This window comes from Strigops habroptila, chromosome 3, assembly GCF_004027225.2.
Source record: "Strigops habroptila isolate Jane chromosome 3, bStrHab1.2.pri, whole genome shotgun sequence".
Taxonomy (NCBI): domain Eukaryota; kingdom Metazoa; phylum Chordata; class Aves; order Psittaciformes; family Psittacidae; genus Strigops; species Strigops habroptila.
In genome coordinates, this window is record NC_044279.2 from 85,762,928 (window position 1) to 85,788,331 (window position 25,404).

Consider the following 25,404-nt stretch of genomic DNA (forward strand, 5'->3'; position numbering starts at 1 on the left):
TTGTCTTACACCTGAGGCAACTCTCCTTCCTCTACTGAGCACAGAGCTTATTTTGCCACCTAGGTTCCTGATCTTAGCACCCTGCAGTCAGTGCCACAAAGCCACAGGCTGTCATTTAACAAAGCATTAGCCTTTCACCAATTCAGAAGAAACCTTATGATATACTCATTCCAGGATGATCTCATCTGCCCCCATTCTCCACAACCTCACCCCAGACCAAGATCACAACTTTCTCTCATTTCTTTCAACAACCAGTAAAATTTAGCTAAGTCAGTAAGAAGTTATGGATGTATTTTGTAAGCATTCAGGGCTCTTTTAGTCTTAAATTATCTCCACAGTAGTTTTCTCCAGAAGAACATCTGCTGTGGCTCACACCAAAGAACCACCTAGCCCAGCATGCTGTGACAGAGGCAGACACCTTGCAAAGGTACAGGAATAAAGCAGGCACATGGGGACACTTATTCAGAACACACTCCCTGTCCCTAACAACTTGCAGCTCTGGGACTTCTTGAGCTCAGGATGGCTTTTTTGTGTTTAACAACTCCCTGTGGGTTTCTCTTCCAAGCACTCATATAGACGTCTCTCATGTGTGACAGTCCATCACTCACTCACTCAAACCTATCTGCAAACCTGTATTTTGCTCCCTGGAGACCTCGATGGCTGCCCCTTGCTGCTCAGCCACACCTTCCATCTCCAGCACATAAAGTTATCTGTGTATATCAATGCAGACAGCTCGTCTAAAGATCCTCTGCCATCCAAACAAAGGTCCCTGTCCCCTCAACGCATAAAAGATGGACAGCAGACATAGGACAGAGAAACCTTCATCCTTAGGCACAGTTCTACACTTGGAAGCCACTGTGGCATTGGAAGATGCTGGCCAAACATTGGTAAGGCAGCTACCTTGGATGGTTCCCAGCTGCATCTTCTCACAGTAATCCTGAGGTCCTCGCCCAGGCATCTGCCGTCTGCACAGTGTTTAAGGCATGTAGTGTGACTAAAGGCACCACTGGGACTCTTGTCCTTGGCCTGTGTTCAGAAAGGACACCAAATTGCACTTAGTCTGGTGAAGATTCAGCCTGTGCCTTAGAAAAGCTGGAAATAAGTTTTCCCTTTGGTGGTGGCCTACAGGTCATAAATTATTTGTTTTCTATAACCCTTCTGTTACCGTCTTCTACAGAGCCTCAGGTCCCTCAACTGGGAGCATCCCACATGGAACCACTGGTAGTAGACACGAATCTAAGCCAAAGCAGACACAACATGATCAAGAGAAACCCCAAGAGAGCTATTCCCTTCGTTGCTGCATTTATAGCTCCATTTAGAGCATAGAGAAAACCAAGTTTCTTTCTCATTCCTGCCACCCAATGGGGAGAACGCCTCCCCTAAACGGAACGAGCCTGCAGCCCTCCTTGACCGTGTACATAGGAAGAGTGATTAGTTCTTCATCTCTTTCTGTACAACAGTAGCATCTCCGAGCACGGGCCAATTCTTATTGCATCGAGCTCCCAGCACTATGGGTTCCAAGCACTTTGACACATGGCTCTGATGCTGTACATCGTCTCCTGAAACAAGCATACCCTGTTCAGGAGTACCCCTTCCTCCCATCCAGCTCTGATCAATCCTAAAACCATTTCTGACAAACCTCCTTACCATTCCTGTCCTCATACTTCCTCCACCTCTCTCCACAGAGCAATGCTGTGTCTTAAGAATTTAATTCCTATAGGAGCTCTCTGGAGCCAAGCATCTTTATTGCTCTGCAAGAAGATAAAAAGCAAAAAGCAAGGAAAAAGGAGAGGTGGAAAGTACTTATATATCCTCACTGCAAGGTCAGTCACTAATATGCTATGAAACTATTAACAAAGAAACTTAAATTTAATATGTCCCTTGGGGGAGATCATGTACATTGCTTATACTCTCTGTCTCCTTTCTCAATCTGTCCCTTCATCTCTGTGCTGGCTCCTGACAGGACAGACCTACTGAGAGAGGTCTGAGAAAGTCTGCCCAACTGGGAATGCTATATGGGAATTCAGCAAACATCTGATCAACACTCCACTGACCCTCCCTCCTTCTCCTTTGCTCCATCTCTGTTTGGATCTGGGTTCCATTTTCACCCTACTGAGTAGATGACCTGCGTTCATTGCATCCCTCCTCTAGGCAGCTTCTTACATTATTCTAGGCACTCAGTAGCTGGTACCTTTCCTTTTCTACAGAAAATGAGGACCACAAACACACTGCTTCCAGTTGTAGAGACTGCTCAGCCTGCAGCGAGCCTTGGTGTTCAAGCACCAGGATCAACTACCTGGCATTTCAACTACCTGCTTCCTCCATTCAGACTCCATACAGGCTTTGCCACACAGCTTGCCTTGCACTCCCATTTCTTCCGCACCCAATAGCACAAGGCCTGGGCTCTGACTGCTGGACACACAAGCAACAGATAGAAAAACACTAATTCATTTCATAGACTCCCTCTTTCATGTACAAGTTGGCAACAATCTCCTCAGTCACATGTATACCAGCAGTTTTTTGCTATAGCAGGGGAACTCTACTTCCCTTACTAAGCTGCCTTACAGAACAAAATCCTGCACATCTCTAGCCATTGTGTTTACTCAGACATCATTTATTTTAAGCCTGCCCTTTCTCCATTCTGCCTCAGGCCTAGATCAGGTCAAGTAGACCAACCCTAACCAGAAGCAAGAGCTCGCTAAAACCTCTATTAGCCAAGTGGAGGCTTTTGAACAACTGAGAGAAAGCCTCTCTAATGAGAGCTTTCCCTCCAGCTCTTCGAATAAGCGCAGTGGCCAGAACAGCAAAAGTGACAGAAATGCTCTTACATTTAGCCTGTGTAGCCAGCCAAAACAACCGCTGCTGAACATGCACTACATGATGTAAGATAGAAACCTCGGAATGGGCAGGCAGAACTCTGCACCACGGTGCTGCCCATTTTTTACAGCAGTTACCACTGAAATGCTGTATGTACAGTCTACAGAACATTGTGGCCAGAGCTTCTGGCTTTGAGGTCTGTATCGCAGATGGTTTATCTGAAGAAAAATGGTAGCAGGATAGAACTGTACACATTTCCTTTGTTAAGGGGAGCAAAGAAAGGAAGGGAAAAGATGTACACAGAGTAATGAAAATATAGCAATAGAAGCAACTGCAAATAAAATACAACTCTGGGTGAAAGCTGAGGTGATTACCATGTACTTAATGTTAAGGATTTTTAGGAGTCAGCATAACGGGCAGCAGGAGAAGGGTTCAAACTGTGTGGTTTCTGAGATCAGCAAGTGGAAGGTTCCTTTATACCAAAACAAATCATAAAATCACAGAATGGTTTGGGTTGGAAAGGATCTTAAGATCATCCAGTTCCAACCTCCTGTCATGGGCAGGGACGCCTCACACTAGACCATGCCACCCAAGGCTCTGTCCAGCCTGGCCTTGAACACTGCCAGGGGTGGAGCATTCACCACTTCTCTGGGCAACCTGTGCCAGTTCCTCACCACCCTCACAGGAAAGAACTTCTTCCATCACAACAGCACTCTTCTGGAAGAGACAAGTGGTAGAAGCCTGGGATCCCTGGAATCTCAAAGAAGCTCTTGGAATTCCCTCTACACACCCTAGTGCCATGGCAAATGCAGCACCTGACACTCCTGAGCTACAACAGTCAGTGGTATATACTGGATACCTAGCTGCCTCTTCTTTTAACAGACTCTACTGTCTTCAAGCATAAAAGGCATTACTTCTCAGTAGTGTTAGCTTTCCCTAAAGGAGCTGAATCCTTTGTAGCAGTCTATGAGTTCAAATAATCTACAGAATTTTGACAGATTCTGTAATTCACTAAGAACTTTGCAAAGTAACAACACAGTTCAAACAAAATGCAATCTTAGGACACGGGAAGGCTCTGCTCCCAAGTCTGTCACCAACTTGTGTGGACCTGCTAAAGCACAGCCCAGTCATATTCAGTTATTTTCTGTGGAGAGACCTTATAGCAGCTTCCAGTACCTAACAACGGGGACCTACAAGAAATCTGGAGAGGGACTTTTTACCAAAGATTGTAGTGACAGGACAAGTGGAAATGGCTTTAAACTGACACAGGGGAGATTTAGATTAGATATTAGGAAAAAATTCTTCACTATGAGCATGGTGAGATACTGGAGCAGGTTGAATTCTCCCATACTTGAGCAGGGCACATCCAGTAAGCATTACCACTTAGAGCACATACATCCTACTGAACCCAAACTCAAATACCTCACCTAGCAGAGATATTAATGATTTAATTATCCAAGGAAAATTATTCAAGGAAATAGCTTCCTTTTTGACAAAGCTTCTGGAAGCCAGAGCCCACTTAAATCAATGTAAGGCATTAGATTCATCCATAATGTTCTGCAGACATGCACTGCTACACCTCACTCTGAAAGCTGAGACTGTGTTCAATAGCCAGTGCTGGAACACAAGTAGTTAGACAAGTTGAAACAAGAGCTAAATACTCACTGTGAACAGCCACTTCTGTCTTCTCCAAACCATCTATAGTCAGAGAGTTAATGTGTACACTCTGCACCTATAAAAATGGACTTGAATATAAGATTTTGCTGTCTTTGTGCTGTCAGCTAGGATAATTTTTTAAGTCATCCACTGCTGTATGTTACACATAATCGAAAAAATGATTTTGGATAGACATTACAATGCTCCAGTGACATTTCTTTCACTTGACCAGCATTATCTGTAACAACATTCATCTTCCCCAAGATTTGGAACTGTAGATATTGTCCTACCCAAAGAAATGCCCACAGCAGTAGACAGTTTGCCTTGCCTTTATTTTCTCCACCAAGGTTTCCCAAAGAAGTAGTAAATGCTCCATCCCTGGTAGCGTTCAAGGCCAGGCTGGACAGAGCCTTGGGCGACATGGTCTAGTGTGAGGCATCCCTGCCCATGGCAGGAGGGTTGGAACTTAGATGATCTTAAGATCCTTTCCAACTCAAACCACTCTATGATTCTATCAAACATTCCTCAGGGAAGCAGAACTTCCCTCTGTACTAGGCTCTTACGTCTTTCCTACTGCTAGTGTATGTATGTAAAAAGATCCATCAGCTATTTCTTCCGCCGAGAGAACAGCCACCTCATGTTTTCCTGAAATTATCATACAGATTGCTTAGAGTGACTAATACCATTTTCCTTATTTAGAAATCAACAGATGTTTAATACTGTATGTTCTGTTTAGCCTGATTTGTGTCACGCTCAAGGTGTCAAAGCCGACAGGCTAGCCACAGGAACTGCTGATGCTCCTGTATTGGTACCACAGGGCACCCAACAGCCACACACCACAGCAAGTTGAGACATTAACAACGAGGCATATTCTAATTCCCAGCTAGGAGCTCTTGTGGAAACCAAGGCAACACAGGAGGGCTGAAATCCAAAACTTCATTTCGCTTGTTAAGTTCTAGCTAGCTTGTCCGCAGGAGAACCTAGGCAAGGCCAGCTAACTGAAAAACAGCCCAACAAGAGGAATAACACTGCAAAACCATCACAGAACACACCCCGCACTCCCCCCACCAGTTTGTTCTGGAATCCCAGTGAACTGGCACCTTCTTACACATCTAAACCAAAGCTGCAGAACAGACCGGTCAAATGTCAATCCTTGAGCATAGTCAGCGTAAGGCTGATGAGAGTAACCTACTTTATTACACATGAAATCAAACTCCACTTTCCCTGGCCTAAACATTTATGACTGAAGATACACAATAAAGTTATTAGCCCAGAGATACCAGAGGTGGTTAACCCAAGTCTAAGCCCTTGAAAGAAGACTCCCTGACACGCAGCTACCAGACCAGTTTGGAGCAATGTAAAAATCTCTGTGGGTCCGTATGGCAAAGAGCAGCACCTAGGATTTGAAAATAAAGAAGGAAAGGTTTAAGGAACATTTACTCTCCACGTTGCCTAAAACCACATTTCCAAAAGTTCCACTGCCTTTCACTGTTAATCATCTACCTCTCTGCACAGATACCACATTTCCAGAGACATTAGCCAGAAACTAACGTCCCTCTGTATCCATCATGATGTATCCTGGCCCGAAGCACTGAAGAACATAGTTAATCACCTGCTCAGAATTAGGCCAGTACCGGAGTCTTTTCTCTCACCACAACTGTGTTTTCCTTCCTTCTGTCACATTTCCCAGGACAGCTAAATGAATACAATAAGCCACATAAAGATGTGGCTCTACAACCTCGGAGACTGAATTCCTGGCATTCTACAAGTTAAAGCCTCCTCTATCTTCCTATCTCTTAAAGCCTAATAAAAATTATTTACAGTCTCTCCGGGATATCTGGTTTAAGCCTCTCCAGCTCAAGTATGACGCTTCCTGGGACACTATTAGGTTTCTTACAGTGCTCTGACTAGCAATCACATCTGTACCTGACTGCCAGGGGACACTCTTGGCTGAGCTGGCCACCTTGGTCTATTGCTGAGAGCTCTGAAATTTCTCAATTGAAACATTTGAAAGTTAATGAACCCTTCTGATACAAAGCTCCCACAGCTCAAGAGCTCTTTTATGAGCCCGACGCATGGTGGATGCAGAGGAAAACCTGATTTCAGGCAGGCCGCTCTTTTCAAAACACACCAAGGCAAGAGGCTGGGCTGATAATCAAGAGCAAAAGGCATGATCTGCAGGTCTGCATGGCTCCACCATATTATACAATACTCAAGGCCACAGCAAGTGCCAGTAGCTTTGCTACAGTTAAAGCTATTGCTTTAATTCATGAATTGTAGCAAGAAAAAAAGACATCTCACTGAAGAGCTATTACTCGAAAGCAGCTTTGAAGGCACTTGTACACAGGCTCAGGATTTACCAGGATACTGTAAGCATATGACAAAGCACACATAATGTTTTTCCCCTCTCATTGTAATGAAAACCTCCATTGCCCCTGGGGTAGGGTGGATTTTTCCCACCTCTCACAGAGAGAAATGCAGTGTTTTCAACAGGGCCGGCAATAAATCACAGGTACTCACTGGATGAATGCATGGCTGTTACAAATGCTAAACCTCTCTCTGGAAACAGACATCAAGTCACAGCCACTGTCCAAACACAAACAAATAGCAATAGAAAACCCCCTAACTCTCAAGCCAGCTACAAAGAAATGTCATAGGGGAAAATAAGCTTTTCAAAGTAACAATCTACTGAAGTGAATTTTCATTTGAACCTTTGTTCGTGTTTCAGGGACACCTTTTTGCCTTGCAGAACTTGCACCTGCAAGTAGCGGCATCTAGAAGTAAAGCCTGGCTACTGTGCTCTCTGCAATGCCTCTATCCCAGAAGCACAACCTGCTTCCATGTTGTGCTCATTTCAGTTACCCATTCCCCTCGCCCGGTACCGCACATCTTGCCCGACTGACACCACTAGGTCCAGTGATACCACTGCACTGGACTGGGACCAGATTGGTACATTCCCCCCCCAAACACACACACACATGCAAAGTGCAGGGCAGGCTGGGCTGTCACTGCAGTGGAAGAGCAAGGGACTGGCTTTTGTCTTTTGGGTTTGGGGGTTTCTTTTTTCCCCCTCTTTTTAATCACTAAGCCTGTAATTGGGGTTGAGAACAGGGAGGGGGAAGGGAAGAGAATCTGGTGAACAGCTGGGGCCCATCACTTCTCATTGCAGGTCTTGGAGAGATGTGGTTGACAGAGTGATGCACAGAGGCTGTCCCAGTTAATGACTTCACCATTCTCCATCATTATCCCCATCATTAGGAAATTAGGAGGACAGAAGGTATTTACTGTAAACCTGCCACCTCCCAAGGAGAGATAAATAGAAACTGATAAATGGGATCTTCTGGTGCTGTTCGTCTATTAACCTTCTGCTTCCCAGTTTAGGCATATGCATGCTATCCTGCCATTAATATCCAGTAATTGGCATACCAGTGGGCAACACAACCTTACCTTTGCATACGAACATCTCCTGTGCCACATGCAAGTGCACAACTACACCTCCAACACAGCTCTGCTAACCAGGCCAGCACAGAGCTCCCCTGCAGTTGCTTGCACTTTAGCTCTCAGGTCAGAACTACCAGTGAGACCTGGTGGGTCTTATGATGAGGCATCAGTCTGGTCATGGGGTGGGGTTAGGAGAAGGAGAGATGGGAAGAGAGGACTGTGTGTGCATGACCTCCCCTCCACAGAGGTCAACACAACAGCAAGTAGATATGTTTGCACCTCCAGCTGAGCTGTGATCAGTTCTGTCAGCTTACCTCTAAATACAGCTCACGAACGCCTCCAGGGAAGAAGAGAGTCCCACTTCACTGCTCTCAGTCAACACCAAGGGAAGAAGGATTTTCCTCACTAGCTTGAAGCAAACTGTTCTGCAAAGTGTTAAAAACAAAAGCAGCTTCAGAGAGCTCAGTATTTATGAACTTACTTTCTGTGTCAAAAAGTAGCCAATGTCTCAGTGACTTCTTTGACTAATATTTGTGCAGCTCTCGCTCACTGCAGGTGAGGAGCTCTCTTCCACCTAGAAGATCACAGCTCTACCCAGGAAAACCTCACCCCGCTGCTGCTTTCTCCCATGTACTACTTGAGATTCTGAATTGCTTTTACTTACCCTACCTTTAGGCATTTCCCTTTCAACCACTATTAGTTCTCAGTTCACATGATGTGCAGGTAGCTACAACTCAGAGACAATACTACCTGCACTTCTGATGATGAACAAGTTAAGCCACAAGCTTCCATCAACTCTGACACAAGCCTTAAAAGACTCCCACATTATTATGGTAATGTTAAACAACATCTAAACTTTTCCAGAAGCTCAGGAAAAACAGAGGGCCTGTTCCTGCATGCACCATCCTAGCAAGCAGGTGATCTGTTCTATGCTCAATGATACAGCTCCAGTATCTTAGAAAGCAAGTATTTCTCTCATTTCTGTCTTCTAAGCTGTGGTAACATCTGCAGCTGCACACTCGTGTCCAGAAAACATTTTTCAGGACAGAAGCTGACAGTCCTAGTCTCAATTCATTTAAGCACAGAAAAAGAAGTACTTGCTCATTTCAAATATTTTGTGCACATACAGAAAAAGAAAGAAAAGAAAAATAAAAATGCCAAAAACTCTACTGCTGCTTCCTGATGGAGGCCTTAGGTGCCACTGGCTGGTGTGCAGGTAGGAGTTGTGTTTGCTCCTTCTGAACACACTATCTTGTACACATCAATTTAGTGCAGGAGCCTAATGAAAATGTGACTGTGATAGTGAGCTCTAATGGTAACACAAGTATTAATTTCCATCTGTCTAAGCAACTGGCAGTGTCCATCAATTATGGCTATAGCCAACTAACAGTTGCAGCTGCAAAATTAAAAAAAGCAAAATTAAAATTTCAAGTTACTGTCATTCACCTGAATTTTTTACAGTTGTAATTAGCAAGCTGCAGAAGCTGTCAACAATCAACATCAGCCAATCTGTCTGCACCAGGAACCCGACTGCCTGCCAGAAATTGTCTTGGACAGGGGTTTTTTTTTCTCCCCTTGCTTCCCCCCATTAATTTTTTTTCCTTCAAGCCTCCCTAACACTCTCATCTTCTTTACCACCAGTCACTAGAGTTGAATGTGTCAAAACAGAGGCAGACAGTACGACTGACACGTAACTGATAAACTCATAATTATTTCCTTTCTTGAAATCCCAGTACAAATATGTGCTGCCACCTCTTTCCCCATGACTCTGCTTCCCTGTCAGTATAGGAAGAGTACTGCAAGCCCTTCAAGATGATCAGGGGCTGGAGCACCTCCTATATGAAGACAGTCTGAGAAAATTGGGGCTGTTCAGCCGGAGAAGAGAAGCTGCGTGGAGACCTCAGAGCAGCTTCCAGTATCTGAAGGGGGCCTACAAGGATGCTGGAGAGGGACTCTTCATCAGGGACTCTAGCAATAGGACAAGGGGTGATGGGTTCAAACTGAAAGAGAGGAAGTTCAGGTTAGATATAAGGAAGAAGTTCTTTCCTGTGAGGGTGGTGAGGCACTGGCACAGGCTGCCCAAAGAAGTGGTGAATGCTCCATCCCTGGCAGTGTTCAAGGCCAGGGTGGACAGAGCCTTGGGGGACATGGTCTAGTGTGAGGTGTCCCTGCAAATGGCAGGGGGCTGGAACTGGATGGTCTTAAGGTCCTTTCCAACCCAAACTATTCTATAATTCTATGATTTTAAGTGGATACATAAACACTCTAGTGTGAGGCGTCCCTGCCCATGGAAGGGACCCATGGAACTGAATGATTTTAAGGTCTTTTCCAACCCAAACCATTCTGTGATTCTATGATTCCTGAAATCTGCTCAGGCAGGATGTGCTCTTCCCATCAAGGATGCTAAGCAGAGACAAGACCTTAATAAAAGTGGCCTTCTACGAGTAAAAGCACTGGGAGATCTTTCTCTTTCCTCTGAAACAAGAAACACCGTGTTTTGTGGGAAGTATAAAAGCACACTCACAAACACACCATGGTAGTAGTCTTTAGACTTATCCTGGTCTTGCAGACTGACAAAATGAAATTCCACGGCTTGCATCTTGATTAAAGGAATCACAGAATCAACCATGTTAGAAAAGACCTTTAAGATCATCAAGTCCAACCATTACCCTAAAGGTTTGGATCTGCTGAATACATTTCAGAGAAAAACAGCATTTTGATGAATGCTGTCCACCTTTAAAAGCAAAAATAAACATGGTATTGGAAAAATAGACTTGGGGGGTAAAAACAGGTCTTCAGGATTTTCATTGAGATAAATGTTAAAATGCTTTTATTCTAAAATGGCACAAGCAAAAGCTTCAAGCCATTTCTAACGCACACGCCGTGGACAACGTACATACGACAGCCACATTTGCTTTGAACTCAGTGGTTTGTCTTGCAGCTCTCGCTCATGGGACGCCGTTCCTCACCCACCAAAGGCCTCAGCCCGCAAAGGCTCCCACAATACCTCACCGCCACACAGCACCTCTGCGATATCTCAGGGCCGCCTCACTGCTACTCGGCGCCTCCCTACCCGTCTGTGCTTAGCGCCTCTGCATGCAGTTTCGTCCCTCAGGAGCATTTAAGCTACCTGCACCCGCCTCGGGCAGGCTCGACCCAGCAGGGGAGGGACAGCTCACCCATCCCCTACTAAGAGAAGCAAACCCAAGCAGTTCAGGACAGGTTCAGGACTACTTCAGCAAGAAAAGCAGGTTCTGTCCTTTGGGTCCAGTACGAAATGCAATGAAGAAACCTAAAATAAAAAGATGTTAAAATAGAGGATTTTTTTTCCCCCTCTTGCATGTGAGTCCTTTCAATTGCTTTTACACCCGAGCACTGTATGCTGTCACAGCCACAACACTGGGACACTGGGGAAGGGAACAGGCCGGTTATATGGGAATTACAACACTCTGGCCTATTCAAGGACATGGTAATAACTTCAGTGAAAAAATACCTTCAGGAAAAAAAAAAGTAAAAAAAGTAACAAGTGAAAAAATAAGTTGTAGAACTGGAAGTCAGAATTTAACAGATCATAGATAATTTAATTCAAAACACTTAAGAGTACCCTTTAAACATAAAAGGAACATTTTTACTCTAAACTACTATGTTAGGTTTTGGGGGCTTCTTTTGTTTAATGCCTGTATACTTTTCATTCTTTATAGTATTTTGTAAAGGAAGAGGTTTGGGTTAAGTTAAATTTCAGCAGGGGCTTGTGGGGTGTTCCACCTTCAGAATTATCCAGGATTTTTCTGAAATAACAGAAGCAAAATGATGAATTCCATTTATTGAAATCAGTAGAATTAGGATCAAGACTCAAGCACTAAGCCTGTATGATGTAGTTTCATCTGTGCAGTCAAGACACTCAAATGCCCACTGCCTAATCCTTTCCAAACGTGAGGAAAAATAATCAAAATGTCAATTTTACATGAATTCATATTTAATTCGAACAACGATTTTGTTCTTTAACAGTACAATTAAATAGGTACTCAAAGCAGGATTTGGAAAATCATGAAAATCTTCAAGTCCTGTGATTCTCCTGACTTACAAATGTGACTCATGTCCATCATATTTGAAAACTGTCCATCATATTTGAAAAATCCTGGCAGTCAGGTGAAGTTCTTGATGACTGGAAGAAGGGTAATATAACCCCCATTTTCAAGAAGGGGAAGGTGGAAGACCCGGGGAACTACAGACCAGTCAGTCTCACCTCTGGGCCTGGCAAAATATTGGAGCAGATTCACCTGGAAAGCATGCTAAGGCGCATGAAAAACAATGAGGTGGTCAGTGACAGCCAACATGGTTTTACTAAGGGGAAATCCTGCCTGACCAATTTGGTGGCCTTCTATGATGGGGCTACAGAGCTGATGGACAGCAGCAGAGCAGTTGACATCATCTACCTGGACTTGTGCAAAGCCTTCGACACTGTCCCGCATGACATCCTTGTCTCTAAATTGGAGAGACATCAATTCGATAGATGGACCACTCGGTGGATAAAGAACTGGCGCGAGGGCCGCATGCAAAGAGTTGTGATAAATGGTTCGATGTCCAGTTGGAAACCTGTAACGAGTGGTGTCCCTCAGGGATCGGTGTTGGGACCGGTCCTGTTCAACATCTTTGTCGGCGACATGGACAGTGGGATTGAGTGCGCCCTCAGCAAGTTTGCTGATGACACCAAGCTGTGTTGTTCGGTTGATACGCTGGAGGGAAGGGATGCCATCCAGAGGGACCTTGACACGCTTGTGAGGTGGGCCGATGCCAGCCTTATGAAGTTTAACCTACATCTGGGTCAAGGCAATCCCAGGCACAGCTACAGGTTGGGCAGAGAAGAGATTCAGAGCAGCCCTGCGGAGAAGGACTTGGGGGTGTTGGTTGACGACAAGCTTAACATGAGCCGGCTTCAGTGTGCGCTTGCAGCCCAGAAACCAACCGTATCCTGGGCTGCATCAAAAGAAGCATGACCAGCAGGTCAAAGGAGGTGATCCTGCCCCTCTACTCTGCTCTCGTGAGACCCCACTTGGAGTATTGTGTACAGTTCTGGTGTCCTCAACATAAAAAGGACATGGAGCTGTTGGAGCAAGTCCAGAGGAGGCCACGAGGATGATAAGAGGGCTGGAGCACCTCCTGTATGAAGATAGGCTGAGAGAGTTGGGGCTGTACAGCCTGGAGGAGAGAAGGCTGCGTGGAGACCTCATAGCAGCCTTCCAGTATCTGAAGGGGGACTATAAGGATGCTGGGGAGGGACTCTTCCTTAGGGACTGTAGTGGTAGGACAAGGGGTAATGGCTTCAAACTTAAACAGGGGAAGTTTAGATTATATATAAAGAAGAAGTTCTTTACAGTGAGGGTTGTGAGGCACTGGAATGGGTTGCCCAAGGAAGTTGTGAATGCTCCATCCCTGGCAGTGTTCAAGGCCAGGCTGGACAGAGCCTTGGGCCACATGCTCTAGTGTGAGGTGTCCCTGCCCATGGCAGGGGGGTTGGAACTAGATGATCTTAAGGTCCTTTCCAACCCAAATCATTCTGTGATTCTATGATTCTAAAATGAATCCTGTCAAGAGACCACTCACAGAGCAGGGCTTTTTGGAGCCAGGCACTTGTATGGAATTAGACACGAGATTCTTTGGAAATTTTTCAAAAGCACCCATGGAATTTGTTACTGTAACCCCCACGAAAATCAGCAAGATCTGTTCTATAAAGTGTCTGCCTTTTTGCAGATCCCTCAACATTTCACAGGAGTTGCTTTTTTCTTGGTTTTGGAGGGGTCTTCTCCCATGGAAAATGACAGCTTTTTCTTTCTGTTCAGCCTGAATTTATTGATTTTTTTACAAATGGCACTTACCTAGAGCCCCAGTCCTGTTCTCAGTGTGATTACAAAACCCAGAGCACATTCTGCAGCAGCCTGGAGCTGTAGTAAGCTGGCTCCTTGGTACCACTTTGCTATGAACACACATTTCAGCAGTCCCAGCCCCTTGCTTCCTCACACCAGTTTCTCCCTTGCTTGGCCTGGTGCATAGTGAAGAAAGAGACTCACTCTCGTGAACTGTTCAGTCCTTTTTCTCTCCAGCTTGCACTGTACAGGGAACTCTAAGTGCGTTTTTCACAGAGGCTGTGTTTGCACTTTGCTGTCAAGGGTAAGGGCAGGTAAGAGCAAGTGTAGACAAAACATATCCCCTGAGACAACCAAGGCTGGCTGGAGTCTATGAGGAAGATAGTCCACTGAAAGGAATGCCATCTGATGGCTAGGGGGTACCAAAGAGTGCCAATCTGCAGAGAAGGATGACAGAAATCATTGCTTTTGCCCAAACTGCCACCTTCCTGGATTAAAAACCATGAAAATGCAGTTCTAGAGCAACTTCACTGAACCTCTGCAAAAACACCAACAGCATTTGTCCTGAAGTCAGACTGCGAGCAGCATCACGTCACGCAAGATGACCATGGATCTGGTTCTGTCCATACTGAGAACAGCAGGGGGATAACAAGCACAGCTATTGCTTTCCCTAACAGTAATTTCAGAACTGTTTCTGGGAAACCTTAAGGGTTCCTAGATTTTTCCATCCCCAAGTGAAACAGTAAATGTTTGTCTTTTTCTTCGGTGTAATTCAATTCTTGCCAGGCAAATAGGACACAAGAGCAACCTATAAAAGAACAATCCTGGGGAAGAGGGTCTGACTCATACTCACTCTCTCCTGCGTAGCAGCTGGGGTTTAATTGCTTTATTGGGTAGTGAGCATAAAAACTAGAGAGAGATCAAATTTCTGATCAAGCATTCAAAATTAATGTAAATAAGACAATAATAAATACGAAGTATAAACTGGTGCCAAGCCATTTTAAAGAATCAAAAATAGGTATGGAAACTGAGCAAAGAGAAAACATTGCTATATACTGCTCTCCTGTCTTAGATACAGTTTCAAGGGATGCTGCTCATTATAGCTCCTGCTCTCCTAAGGGGTGTATCATCCCTTGCTCCCCCTGCACTGGCCACTGGTGAGGCCACACCTCAAATCCTGTGTTCAGTTCTGGGATCCTCACTACAAGAGAGACATTGAGGTGCTGGAGCAGGTCCAGAGAAGGGCAATGAAGCTGGTGAAGGGCCTGGAGCACAAGTATGATGGGGAATGGCTGAGGGAACTGGGGGGGTTTAGTCTGGAGAAGGCTCAGGGTGACCTTGTTGCTCTCTACAACTACCTGAAGAGAGGTTGTAGTGAGGTGGGGTTGGTCTCTTCTCCCAAGTAACGACCAACAGAACAAGAAGATGTGGCCTCAAGCTGCACCAGGGGAGGTTTAGACTGGATATTAGGAACAATTTCTTCACACAGAAGGTGGTCAAACATTGGAACAGGCTGCCCAGGGAATGGTGGAATCACCATCCCTGGAAGTGTTCGCAAACCTCATCTACAGATGAGGCCCTCAGTGACATGGTTTAGTGGTGGCCTCGGCAGTGCTGAGGTAATGGTTGGACTTGATGATCTTAAAGGTCTTTTCCAACCTAGCAGATTCTATGATTCTATTTCAATTGGGAATGAGAGATTATGAAACTCGAGCGATGGAAAAAATGATTTATGACCCAGCAGGGTATTGCCTGAAAGGGCCCTGCCCTAAGCAGCATGTTTTGTGTCTCACTTCTGCATCTGTGCTTTGGTGGGTAGAGAGACCTGCTTCTCACCAAGGGCCTCTAGATGTCAAGACACAAAATGGTTCTTGAACTCGACACAACTGGCCGTCTAGTGGGAAAGAGGGAAAACTACCAGACGGTTCCAGGCATTTCCCCCTTTTAAACTCTTGCCTGAAGTCCAGTTAAGGAAAACACAGGCAAAAGCTTCTTAAACCCTGTGAAGTCTGAAAACAATACTCTTCTCATCTGACCAACAGCCAAATGCAGTCTAGAGTGTTCAAGATAAACCAGAAACAATCGTGATTAATTTAAAGAAAATCAAGTTGTGCTTAAAATTTTGTGGTGACTCTGGAGTATCTGCAGCGCCGCAGGTGTGCTGAGCACTACAGGAACACTGCAGGCTCCTTTCTCCACAGAAAACTGTCATAACAGAGAAGGCAAGTCATGCTGGAGCAGGAGTAATTTGCCTAAGGTCGATCCCCTCACCAATGTCCTTTTCCAAGAGGAAAACACACAGCTCCCACCTTTCTCTTGCATATTTTCAGCCTGTCCTATGAGCTACATACCAGAAGCTAGAGGATGCACTCCAGCTTCTATGGACTCCTTGAAGTGTCATGAAGCAGGACCAAATGGACTAACTGAAAATCAGTTTTCCACTGTTGGGACTTCTTCAACATCACGGAAGGAATCAGAGGAAAGGGCCATGTTCAGCTACTACCAAACCATCTTGGAACGTTTTACAACCTAAAGGGACTAGAAAAGAAAGCAAACAGGCACTGTTACTGCTAGTCCTGTTTACTGGCACTAAGCCTCACCACTGGACAAGGTCCACGTGTCATCAAGACCATGACAAATCACATTAACTTGCTTGACAGCATTTGTGATGGTGCCTCTGCTTTAAGCTAATTTAAACACCTCCCACACAAACATTGGAGAACAGAGCCATAAGAAACCATGTTTGACAAATCAACATGATCAGCAAACAGTGGTGTTCTCGTGATTGTACTGTTTAGTGCAGAGACAAACTCTTGTCAATATTGGTTCTGTTTCCCCTGCAGTAACTGCTCAGCTGCATCATGATGCCAGCAACCAGCTGTAACAGAATTTGCTGCATTTACCTCTGTTCATTTCCAGTGTTTCTGCTCTTCCCAGGCCAAGGCAGTGCAGGTACTAAGGACGAGACCAGTTTAGAGAGTAGAGAATATTCCAGGGAAGTGCCTGTGTTCAAACACTGGTGAACTCATATCCTAATCACCAATATTTATAAGACTTTGCCCCAAGCTATTCTAGCACACCACGCTTGCAGGGAATGGCACTGCAAAGCCTCAAGATGCTTTCCCTTTGTTTGACAGGGAAAAAGGTGATGAGCATTTAGTAGAAGTGAAAGGAGTGCTTAGTCAGAAATGGAGCCTGGAGCCTGAAAGGGGCAGGAGGCACAGCATCCTGTCTGTGCTACCTGCCACTGCAGTGCTCACCCTCCTGGTGTGTGGAATTCAGTCACTTACCCATTTGAGCTTCATCATCTGTTGTGGAAGCTGCCAGCAAGTGTTTCAAAGATGGTAGTAAGACAATAGTCATTTTGGTCAAGATGACTGCATTCACCGAGAAAACACTATCTTCTTCACTTTCCCTTTGCAGTTCCACTGCTTTTTAAGATCTAAAGGAGAAATAAGAGGAACAAACTTCAAGCCCAAAATCACATCAAGATCCAGCTCCAAGCTACTGAGATCCCCAACATGACTTGCACACTACATTACTAATCAGGGCCTATAGCCCTAGCAGTGTGTCAGGGAGTTCTCCAAACCCCCTCTTTGTCTCTCATGGTAACTGACAGGTTCTTAAACACTTTATGTGCAAAGCATCAGTGGTACCAGACCTCCATGGTGTTTACCATTACCTTTTAAATCACATGTAAGTCTAAGTAAGCAAGCAGAAGAAAGTGCCTTGGACGTGTTCATTTCAGGACAAGTCACTAAGCACATTCTGCCTAATTAAATACACCTCATTCCCCATGGAACAGCAGATCTCTCGATGCTAAAGAAATGGTATAATTTCTCTTCAGGGAGACAAAAATGTCAATTAATTCTTGTGGGGAAGAAGAGAGGCCTGGCAAAGAGCGCTGTCTGGCATGATGAGCAACCCTTGCTGTCTCACATTCGTTTTCTGAAAAAAAAAAAAATCTGATGTGGCAGCTTGTTTAAAACTTGTTTATTGGGAAGAGGTCATAAGCTGAGCACTGCTCAGAATAGGTCAGGCATCTGATTAAACGTTGAATAAACTGAAACGCTTCACATGAATCTCCGAGACAGAAGCTTGATGAGGAGAGAGAGCTTGTCTTAGAAAAACGTTGCCAACCACCCAACATTGCAGGCAGGCAGCAGACTTCAGTGCTGCTTAAAGGAGCAGGAAGATCAAACAATTCTGCTTGTGGGCATTAACAAATAGTAGTATTCTTCCGCACCTCAGGACAGACTCTAGCTGGAAGAAAGTCCTTCTGTAAAAGGAATGTAGCAAGAGATCCTGCCAGCCTCAAAGAACTGATAGTCAAAACAGATGGGAGAAAAAAGAACATCATGAAATGATGTGCAAAGGAGAAGGAAAAAGGAATAAATCAGCTGCTTATCCCAGGTCTCTTATCACCTGGGTGAGAAAGAAGAGAGCAGAATTCATGTCTCCTGAGACTCAGCCCAGTGCTCCCTCAAAGGCCTTCCTTCAACTTCTGTGCTTTGCACAGTATTTGTGCAAAAGGAAAAGCAATTTGGAGGGTTTGCTATGTTACATGTTGCCGCTGTTGCTGTTACACAGCTCCAATGCGATCATTTGTGCTGTGCTTACCAAACCTTTAGAAACTGGAGCCTAAAGTCTGGTGAAGTTAACAGGCTGATCTCACTACTGCTGAATTGAAGCTGTAATGCACTCCAAAGGAGCAAGACAAACAGCAATACACTTCCTTTCCTCCTCCTCTTCTTCCCACTTCTCCCTCCAGCTTCATCATGAAGCTATGACAGAGAGCAGCCTGAAACGGAAAAATTTCCTGTTTCCTCCATGTCTTTTCCCAGTCAAGACCTGCCGCATCCTGCCAGGCAGGCTTAGAGTTATTTGCATCTGGGATGAAATAGCCAAACCCAATTCACAGCCTCCTCGTTGTAAACTCTGAAGTACCTGCTAGTTGGAAAAAGAAATACCTGCCAGATTTTACAAGAGTAAGAAAATGCTTAGGAAATAGAGTGGGGAGGCATGAAATAGAACGTGAGAAGTTCTCTGATGGGCAGGAAACTCCATTAAAAAAAAGAAAGTGGGATTGATTTTTCAGGAATGATTTCCTAATCAACAGCTGTACAGAGAAGGAATGGCCCAATTTATCAAGGGCAAGCACTTGGTCCTTGATCGGCACCAGATCTCCAGCTCTGAGCATTCTAGGTCTCATCACTGACAGCATCTGACCTCAGCACCATGTACAGTGTTGCAACGCCAGGGTAATTATTGAGTCAGCAAAGATCTTACAGGAGCTCTGACCCTTAATTTCTCAAGGCTTTCTCATTCTTCAGAGCATTAAGTCCCTCTAACCTATAGAGCACCAAATCAATCTCACAAATCATTAATTCCAGGCAGGCTTTTGCCAAGAGTTCCCTGGAGCATAAGGTGCCTCCATCCCTTGGATAGTACAAAACCCTCCGCTGCACCAACCTGACCACTCCAGGGCTTAGGGCCCAGAGCTGACAGCAGGGACTTCTCGAGTCCTTCTCCTGACCTGCAGAGATGACTGGAATGAGCCACCAAACCTGTTGTGCTCTGATTTGTCCAGTTATACAATAGGAGCTGGTAGATAGCATTTATGCCACTTAAAGCACAGCTGTGATACTGGGCCTGGCTTCCAGCATGCAACACACTGGGAGTACAGTGAGTTTTTAGCAGATGATACTTAAAATTCCTCACGTGAGGCATTTATGATTAAGAAGCCAGAAAGTTATGAGAAGCCCAAGTGAGGCAATAATGATGCTTCTGACACATGTTTTGTGCCATGACACACATGGTACATGTTTTGCCCACAACCGTCAATACAGTGGTTCTGAAAAAACCCCAACCACTGCACCAGCACAGCTCCTCACCTCTTACCATTCTAAACATAGTCTGTCTGCGCCAAGGGGAATGCATTTCTGGCCTGAGCAGCACCCTAAATTTAGAGACAACACAGCCTGAACAGTTTTTTTCTTTTTGCAGTGTTGGGTGCAGAAATATAAACAGTCCTAAAGCAGAATCATCTTTTAAAAAGAGAGAAAAAAGTGGTCTGCTATAAAAGAGTGCAAAGGACTGGAAGAATGGCCTTTTTTCTTCTGCTCTTTAGATCCACTTGTAGGATTTTCTCCTCCTCCCCCCCACCCGTTAGGACAATTCGCTCTCATACATTCTCACACTCTCTCTGCCTCTTCATTGTAGTCTCTGGCAAAATGTCAGAGGGAAGGAAAAGTGACAAGCTTATAAGAAAACGAATACCTCATTCTGTTTGAATATTGCATTAACCCCCAAGCTCCGCTGCTTCATTTGTCAGCTTTTCCAGCGCTCTCCATCTCGCAGCACCCCTGACCTGGTTGGTCTGATTAGGAATGATCAATGCGCACATTTGCAGAGGAGCTCTTTGCACGCTGCTAGACCCTCGGCCTTCAGTCACTCATGCAGATAATAACGGCAGTTCGAGTCACTTGCCCATAACTCCAAGCTTCATTAAACAGGGGGGATGTCACCGAAAGTCCCTTTAACTGTCTTTTCGTTTCTCTGCAAGGGAAAAAAATTGACAGTGCTGAGAAATGGGATTTGGGATACAAATAAAGCCCTGGTTTGTCTATTGCACTGGCTGCCTGCAGTCAGCCTGTGCCCGTGCACAGCAGTCCCTGCACTCAGCGAGGCTGGGAGAGGCTGTGCTGAGCACCGAGCATCGCCTGGCAGGCAGCTTGCACAGAAACATGCCTGAGGTCAGGAACAGCTTCAAAAAGAATGGGCTCCTGAACAGAGCAGGCATTAGACAAGACCCCTGTCAATCACCACCTCTGCTGTGGCTGCCAGAGTAACGTACCAGAGGGGTTTTTGTCCCTCTAGGCCCACCTGTGGCATTGATAATAAAGAACAGAAATTTCTCCCTCTTCCATTTCAGATGCAGGCAAGTAAGGCAAAATTGCCAGTGTATGAGCCCCAGAAACACCAGGGCACTTATCATGGAGCCCTGAGGTGAAAGATTGTCTTGCCCTAGTCCACTGCTATCCAGTGTTCTCTTGGTCAGAGAACAGGTTTCACTTGCTGGAAATAGAAGGATCTGGCAAGGATCTATATTATCACAGCACACACAGCCCCAGGCAGCTCCAGGAACTCCCCGTCTGACCCAACACTTCAGCTCAGTAAAGTTACTACACACAAAAGATGATATTAACAGACATATGTGCTCCTAAGACCCAGGCCAGGCTTGCTCCTAGCTCTTCACAGCTTTCTAGGGTCAGATTTCAACCAATCCGAATGTTTAGGCATGTTTGGATTTCAGTTTTTAATCAAACTCCATCTTCAGCTTAAAAGAAATCCCACCATTGCTCTAGAATTATAGCCATGGTCTTCACCCAGAGGAAAAGTTCAAACACTTGCAAAGATTCAGGGTGCTGCGTTTTTTAAAAGCCATCTTCCTGCTCATTGCATTTAAACTTCCCACAGTAAATGCACTATTTCCACAGAAGAACAGCCTATGCTATTGCCCATCCTCCCTCAAAACGAAACTGAAGTCTCATGAAGCATCAAGGGAAAAAAACAAGCCTTTTGCAAGATCTTTTCCCATCAGAATGAAACCCCAAATCCACAACAACCCCAAACCAATCCTTTGCATGTTCCAAGCCATGTCAGATATTTCTCTGACAACTTCTTCACAGAGGTTTAAACCCTCAACTTCCTAAAGAGCACTGCACAAATCACCCCTCTGCTCACTCGGCGGGTCTGAGCAGGGCAACACTTTCCAGCAGAGCCTTAGGACACATTCTGCATCCTTTTCCTCCCCGTGAATTTCTCCAAGTAGTCCCTTCTATGTACTTCAGCCAAGTGTTGTGCTTGTCCTTTCAAGGATATTCCACGCACACAGAGAGGCTCCTGCTGATTTCAATGGACTTCAGAGCAGGCTCATGTTCTGTCATCTCTGCCAAGAGCAGTTACATATTCAGTGCAAACAGAAGCCACTTCCTTTGGGAGACTCCTGACCCCAGACAGAATTTCCCTTGCCTGGTACCACAGCCTGCAGAATGAGCCACTGTCCTTAAAACAAACACTCTAATGCTGTGCTTCTCATTAGCCCCAAGCTTTTGTGCCCTTATTCATGGGAAGCAGTACCTTGGCCATGGAGCAGTCCTTTCAGTGGTGCCTGACTGAACAGTGCCTCATTTAGATGTGCAGTGCCTGCCTGGCCTGCCGCTCCATTTGCCTCAATTCCAGCAAACTGGAAGAATTATTCCAGCTGAAACAAGACACAGAGAGCATCAGAATCAGGCCACAAAGACTTCAATGAAGGCAACAAGCACGTAATAAAGCCACATGACAACTGATCGTTACAAAAGGCTGTCCCTACAATCAGAGTGATGTATTGCAAGAGTTCTCATCACGGTTTTTCTCCCTGCTTTCTCCAAATTCAGTTACCTCTCGAGTTCAGCTGATTTCTGTGGTTTGCTGTAATTTTCTCCCTCTCTGCAGTACTGACCCCCAGCACCCTCAGCAGGAACACTTGTATGCTAAACCTGCCTCTCCTCATCCTGCTTTCAGGCCAGTGCAGATCACGGTAGACACTGACATTCACAGAATCGCATAGTGTGGTAACAGCTCCAAGATCAAAAGCGCATGAAACCCCTTGATTAGGCAAATGATTTTATCCTCTTTCTTTTAGGACAACTCCAGTCTTGGGTGGGAACCACAGCACTGCACAGCACCTGAAAATGTAACCCCTGCACGTAACCGTATCCCAGACCAGTTCCCAATTTCCTAAGAGCTCTCTGGGTGTCCCCAAGGGAGCCACGGCAGGTAACAGAGAGAGAAAAGGTGAGAGAAGAGCCCCAGCATCCAGCATCCACCACTGAAGCAAGAGAAGAAATCCAAACAAAGCTACTTCTGAGAGAACAGCGATATTTATACTAACATGGCCAGGTATTTTGTGCAGGCTCAACTAAGCCTGAGCCGAAAACCAGCCCTGCTGTCCAACAAGTCATAGCCTTCACCCCGACACCAGTCAGGCTGTGTCCCCAGAGATTTTTATCAAGGAACGTGCTACAGTTTGGCAATCTGGATCCCACCAGATGATTTATTGTCCAAGTTGCCCCCAAAGGCCATTGAACTTTTACAGAAAGAAGAGGGGAGGAGGAGGAAAGGAATGCTGGACACACACACACAGAGAAACAAAACAAAAAGGAAAAGGCCATAAATATAACATGCTGGTGCTGTTGAAGGGAAGGCAGCCTGAATACGCAACGGAAGTACAGCCTGAACCCCAACACCTGCTGGATGTAATGGACTCTAAAGTGTTGTTTCAGAATTAATCAAGTCACTTAAAATCATAGCTGTAGTCTCCATTCACTACTCCTGTGCATAAACGCGCTGATCCCGATACTAATCCATGTCGGGTGACTTGAGCAATATATCATCATAATTGCCATTTTAGGGCTGCAAATTGGAGCTAAAATAACCAGATGCAAAAGAGATGGCCATATCATACTCTCAAGATGGATCTTCAAAGTTCAAGGAGAGTTCAAGCATGGAAGAGGCAATAGAGAGGGGTCAAGTGTAAGGAGATTGTTCATGTTCAAGAGGAATTAACTTTACAAATATATTGTTTCTGAGGTGGTAATTGTGCCATCTTACAGCTATTCATACCTCATTGAATCTTTGCATTCTTCTCAGCCATTAGAGTGATTGTTCCTCATTGAAATAAATTTGATTTTGACAAAATAGTCTGTTTCAAAACAATTGCTTTAAGACAATTCTCTGTGAAACCACAGAGCCCAGACCCGGCTACAAGATCTTCAGACTGCTGGCTGGGGATCCACACACCAGGTCAAGGCACTCAGACTGCTGACTCATTTTATTACAATTAACAAAGACAGAGCTTGAGATCTCATCAAAAGGAGTGTGAAGAGTGCTATTCTCACTCAAAATAATGCAGTGGGTGTGTGGGAAGCTTCAAAATATCCAAACATTTCAGGTACCATGGATTTTAAGGTTACCAGCACGGAAATACCTTCTAGCATTCAAGGATATTATTTCCTGTATCACTTGACAAACGAAAGTTCACATAAACAGAAAAGTCAGTGGTTCTCTGAAGAAATCAACCAACAGACAAGGAGCATTCAAGGGACTGTAACAAATGGTACTGCTTCATTTTGCTGAGGCTTACAACAAGGTGTCTCTACAGCACAATAACCATACCTGCCATCAGCAAGCAACAGTCCTACCACACCTTTGCAGCCCTGTAAGATCAAACCTAAAGCATTTGAATAAGTTGTAGGGCAAGCCCATAAGCAAGTTTGAAGTTGCTCATCAGCGCTAGTTTAAGCAATGTCCTTATGTTTCCTCTTTAAGTCAGATGAAACCATTAATTACGTGTTCCTTTTCCTAGCTTCAAATTGTACTATTAAAGTACAGTTTCAGCTTATTGTTGAACTACCACCAGACCTAGGAATTACTGTTGGCATCTAATAAGTCATCTGCACAGGGAGAGAGAAAACACACCTACTATTTTTTCTATACAGCTGGGTCCTGAAAGTCTCCCTGCAAAGCTGTGATTTCAACTAGCTCCTGCTACAACTCCAGCAGACAAAGCGACAGCTTTTCAGCCAGTGTAAATCAGCACAGCACCATTGTGCTTTAGAGGGCGATGCTAATTCATCCTGGTGAGGATCTGGTGACCTGAGCACCTCTGAACAATGGCATTACAGAAAGCTAATGTGCTATGGGTTACTTGATAATTTCTGCAGCATAATTGGCCAACATGGAAACGTTAGAAATGATTTAAGTTCATAACTAATTGCAACCATTACCAAGACAGCATTATTTATGATCAACTGCATATAGTAGTCCTGATTCTGATTTCACTCACATCTCATTCCAGGCAGTTTTTTGACAGGCAGCTGCTGGTGCTTCCTGTGTTCTGGAAGGGGCCAGCCCTCACAGCTACAGCTGCGGTTTCAGCATATGAATTTCTACGTCACACTGAGAACATCTTCAGTGCTTGAACTCTAGGCTGAGTGGAAAAAAGGTTGTGTTTAAAGTGATTTCCCTGCGGGCAGAACTCTGCTAGCCCACCCACCGGGTCACTGACCCCCTGGTGCTTTAGGCAGCCCAGTAACTTGTCTGTTGACTCCCATATTTGCATGGCTGTCAGATAAGGTGGGGCTGCTGCAGCCTCATTTGACAGGTTCAGCGCTGCGATTACCTGTATTTCAAATACTCATGTGCTGCTTTGTACTGGAACAGAGCAAACTGCCTCTAAAAGCTTACACTGCATTTATAGTCCAAAATAAATGGCTTGAATTTCCAATATTCCTCTTACCGTAGGTCTTACCACTGAGTCACAATGGGAGTTTTTGAGAGCTGGTTTCTCTTGGAAGTCTGCTTTCAACTCAGCTTAGAAACCTGGCTGGCAGGAAGACAGCTCACAGCAGCATTACCTGAGTAACTTTGGAACATCCTAAACAGAGAGAAAAATCAGTATGAATTCAACTTGTACTCCCCCGAACACAGACACAAGCACACACAAATATATACAGATATAAAATGTATGAAAATCAAGTCTCCCAAACAGTCCCCTGTGGTTGGACACACTCATTACGTT

General features: G+C 44.9%; 1 long non-coding RNA gene across 3 annotated transcripts in view; it reads right to left on the bottom strand.

Annotated features, from left to right (window-relative positions):
• Positions 1-2,910: 2,910 nt before the first annotated feature.
• LOC115605792 overlaps positions 2,911-25,404 on the bottom strand; it is a 29,047-nt gene continuing 6,553 nt past the window's right edge. Inside the window, exons 2-6 of one of the 3 annotated variants that reach the window (XR_003990729.1) lie at positions 25,006-25,260; positions 24,670-24,808; positions 21,921-22,044; positions 8,229-8,339; positions 2,911-3,035 (exon numbers count right to left, since the gene is read on the bottom strand). This is a non-coding gene — a long non-coding RNA (uncharacterized LOC115605792). Of the gene's footprint in view, positions 3,036-8,228; positions 8,340-21,216; positions 22,045-24,669; positions 24,809-25,005; positions 25,261-25,404 lie in introns of those variants that run through there. The other 2 variants (XR_003990727.1, XR_003990728.1) reach the window with 2 other exon arrangements.